Genomic DNA, 4,786 nt, shown 5'->3' with positions numbered 1-4,786 from the left:
TGATAGGTGTGAAATTGTAGAGAAGTTCATTTTGAGGCTGGAATGGTTGGGGAGGAGGGAGATGAATGATGAGCTGCCCTTGTGTCACCAAGTCTAAGCTCATACTGCTCACCACACGACAGGACAATAATCGAGAGACGAGTTGCTGGGGCAAGGAATAAGGACTTTTTTTTGGAAAGCCAGCAAAACAAGATGGGGAGCTCATGCACCCAAAGAACCATCTTGCCTGAGGTAGAATTCAGGTTTCTTTTATACTAAAGCGGAGGGAGTATAGTCAAACATTTCCTGGTTCCCATCAGCCTCCAGAGAGGTATGTGTGTATTTCTTCCTCCCTGCAGTCATTCACAGGTGGGCCTGGTCAGGATGTTTCTTGTGAGCTAAACAAAAGTATTTTGGCTTAATGTTCATCACCTGGGAGTCAGGGTTCTGAGAGTTGGGTGATGATGTATAATTTAAGCTTATAGGATGCATCCCTTTAGTGATTAACTTGTAATAGAATACAAAAGGTTCTTCCCTAATACACTTGGCCGGTGATTTTGAAAGTTCAGTGATTTGAGAACTCAGGTTGTTTGATATGTTTGTCAGTCATGGTCCAGTCAGGAAAGTAGAAACCACATAATATTTCAACAGAATTTAAAACGAAGAATTGGTTAAGTAGCTGCTGGAGGAACAAAAAGCAAAAGGGAGCAGTGAAGTAAGTAAACAATTAAACTTATGGAAGAACTTACAACACTTAACTAGGTCTGAGGATGAAAACAAGGGAAGCCATTGGGGTTATCATGGACTAACCTTGGAGGAGAGGCATTGTAAAGCTGGTGTTGATAACTCTGGAATTCAGAGGAGGAGCTCCATGTTAGTAGATTTCAGGCACCTGGAGGGGGCACCAGCCTGGTTAGTGCTGGTACCTCTGGGGTGGTTGTTATCATGCTGGTCATGAGAGTGCTAGAGGCTGGGACCAAGGGCCCCTGGAAGGATGAAGGCCCATTGTTGGGGCGATATGGACGGAAACAGCAAGGTAACAGGAAAAAGGAGTCCTCCTCAGCTCCTTCTGCCTTTGCCTTACAGATTCTGATGCTGGGGTTCACGGACCCCAGAGCTCTGCCGATTGTTGGTGAATAGAATCCAAGTTCACAGGGAGACATTTTGATGCTCTGATCATGGCAACAATAACAGCATAATTATTATGAGCTAAACCACGATGAAATACACGTGGTCTTCTGTCGCCTGTTTTCATCTCTTGCTACTCTGTCCCATGTTTACTCCCCTCTAGTCAGACATCCTCTCATCTCAAATCTACCCATCCTTTCAGCTGTATGTCAGTGGTCATCTTTATGTTATTTAAAGATGAAAGTTAATGTAATTTTTATATGCTTTCAAAAACCCAAGCTTTCTATATAAAATTAGATCTAAATAAAAAGTCATCATGGTGTAATACAGGTTCGAAAAATTTCTAGAAGTTCTTGAATATAAATGTCCTGAAAGCTTACAAAACCATTGTTTGCCTTGATTCTCTTCCTCGCTTCCACCATGTGTGGGCTTGCCTTCCTCTTAACCCACATTTTATGTTGTCTCACTCATACTACACTTAACATTTTATCTGCTATGTAGTATAAGGATTAACTCATGTTTATTCTTTCATTGTCATAAGTATGAAATGCAAGATGAGAGAATTCACCTTGGATTGAGGTGACAAGACTGCCAGTGTGGACTGTGTAATTGTCACTCCTAACATAATTTTGGGACTTCCAATTACAATATAAACCTTAAAGGGGTCTGGATATAAATATACAGCACGTTAACTTTTTTTTTCCCTCTTAGCTAATGTTATACGTTAAAACAAGTCTGATTTTGCCAGACCAAAGTAGATTTCCTATAGATCGTTCTTTTCTCAGCTTTTCTATTGCCCTGGTGAAAATCAGGCCAGTAAAGTGGAGTAATGTGAAGTAGTTTTATCTGGTTATCAAGCTCCTTGACCAGTTAGTCATCATTTTTAAGTATACTGTTGTAATTTCATAGTGTCTTCTTTTCTCCCTGAGGGCAATAAATGCTTTTCTTTTCTTTTTTTATAAAACATATTTATTTATTTATTTATTTGGTTGTGCTGGGTCTTAGTTGTTGCACTCGGGTTCCTTAGTTGCAGCAGGGGGGCTCCTTAGTTGTGGCATGCAAACTCTTACTTGCAGCATGCATGTGGGATCGAGTTCCCTGACCAGGGATCGAACCCGGGCTCCCTGCATTGGGAGTGCAAAGTCTTAACCACTGTGCCACCAGGGAAGTCTTATAAATGCTTTACTTTATTTCTATGTTTGATTTCAATTTTAATTTTTTAATGACGATATAGAGCCAGTTTATAAATAAATGTAGGTTGTGGTATTAAAGTAATTTTATTTTCTTCCACTGCCAGGATATATATGTGGATCTTTATATTATTTTGTAAATCTGTCAAGTTATGAAAACATCCTCATGTCCAAAAATAAAGTGTTTTCTCATTCATTGTGTTCTTCTCAACTTTCCTGCAGAATAACTGATGATAAATCTTTTTTGAAGCAAAAACTCTGAAGTTGAGAATCTTGCCTCTTGCAAAGAGTGAGACCGTAAAATAGATTTCACAGCCTCAATTTGTAGACCATAGATTTACACAATTGATTATGTTGCTACCACTCATCTCTGTGCGGGTTCAGATTAGATCTATATTTTTTTTCCTTTTTTTTCTTGGTTATTCTAACTTCTCTGCTCCCTGAATCATTTTGCTTATATTGGAGTGTCATTGATCGCTACTAAGCTGTTTCAATTTCTCAGAGACATTAAAGCTTCATCAAGAGATATTTGTATATATGTGCTACATATATACAATGGAATATTACTCAGCCGTAAAAAGAAAGGAAATTGAGATATTTGTAGTGAGGTGGATGGACCTAGAGTCTGTCCTACAGGGTGAAGTAAGTCACAAAGAGAAAAACAAATACCGTATGTTAACACATATATATGGAATCTAAGAAAAAAAATAGTCATGAAGAACCTAGGTGTAAGATGGGAATAAAGACACAGGCCTACTAGAGAACGGACTTCAGGATATGGGGATGGGGAAGGGTAAGCTGTGACGAAGTGAGATAGTGGCATGGACATATATACACTACCAAACGTAAAATAGATAGCTAGTGGGAAGCAGCCATATAGCACAGGGAGATCAGCTCGGTATTTTGTGACTACCTAGAGTGGTGGGATAGGGAGTGTGGGAGGGAGGGGGACACAAGAGGGAAGAGATATGGGAGCATATGTACATGTATAACTGACTCGCTTTGTTATAAAGCAGAAACTAACACAGCATTGTAAAGCAATTATACTCCAATAAAGATGTTAAAAAAAAAGATATTTGGTCTTTTCTTTCAGGAGTCGCTTCATCATGAGAAATCTAAAATTATTTCAGAGCTTGGAGTTCAGGGAAATTCAGGCTCCAGGGAAACCTCAGTGCTTCTCTCCGAACTGAACAAGACACAGTGCTCCTTGGCTCAGAACACGGACTGACAGAAGTAGACCCTGTCACAAGAGAGGTAAGATACTGATGGAGGAGGGTAGCACTTGGCGTGACTCTCGGGTTGTCTTTTTCCAAACTTGCTTCCCCAAATAGTATTTCCTTTAAATCTTTCTGAATTTATGTCCTGCCAAATGAATACTCCCTTCGCTTTATACTGATGTCATATTAGATATAACTTAACTAGTACCCTATCTTTTAGTCTGCTTCTGTTTTAATCTAAGTTGGCAAAACTTTGACATTGTATTTTGTGGGGGTGCCATACTTTTGACCCTTTCTACCATGTAAATACTATCTATTAACAGTTCTCAAGTGGAAATGCAGCCGAAAATTTCCTGTAGGGCTTTTTAAACTGTTTCAGTCACCATCTCACAGCAACTAAATCAGAATCTTCACTTCTGGAGCTTGACTGTATGTATATTTAAAAGCTCTTTAGGTTGATTCTGATATCTTCCCTTAATTATATTTTGCTACTAATGTATTTTAGGTGATTACATTCTTAGTCCCCTTTCCCCATACTGTGTACATTTTAGGAAATCATAGTTATTAGCTTCATGTTTTATTGGATATTTTCAAAGATACCAGGCTTTTATGTTTGCTTGGCACAAAGGTCACATTAACTGTATTTTGTGTTAAAGATGGTAGTGTTGTGATATTTCTCAAATGAAAGTTTGGGTTTTAATCTAGGAAAAAACATTTTAGAAAGCTTTTATATTATAAAAGAAACATTAAAAATTATTTCTGGAAGTGTTATGAATTGTTCTTGAAAGTAGATTGACTTAATTTGCTTATTTGTTTGTTTTGGTGAAAGGTGAAAAATGACACTCCTTTGGTGGCAGAAGGCTTTCTCCCGGAGGATGGAAGTGGCTGCATTGTTGGTATTCAGGAGTTGTTGGATCACGAGTCTGTGTGTGTGGCCATAGCCTCTGGAGATGTCCTATTTTGCAATCTCAACACACAGCAGGTAAGCGGAAGAGACCAGTGAGGAGGAAATCTTAGGCATCCTCAAATGCCTTTTTTGGTTTCATGTCACTAGTTTTTCATAGAAGTTTAAAATGTCAGGAGCCATAATATTTAAGCATTTTGCAAATTAAAGTCTTTGCATTATATAATTCTTTACAGAAAATTGTTGGCTTGTCTTTAGCTACATTTCAGGATTCTTCTAAAAGTCCGTTTTGTCTACTGCATTTATTAATTAGAACAATCAGAACATTCCAGATAAGAACTTAACAAAAACTCAAACCTGGCCATTCT

The sequence above is a fragment of the Physeter macrocephalus genome, chromosome 21, assembly GCF_002837175.3.
Source record: "Physeter macrocephalus isolate SW-GA chromosome 21, ASM283717v5, whole genome shotgun sequence".
NCBI lineage: Eukaryota > Metazoa > Chordata > Mammalia > Artiodactyla > Physeteridae > Physeter > Physeter macrocephalus.
This window is presented reverse-complemented; position numbering follows the sequence as displayed.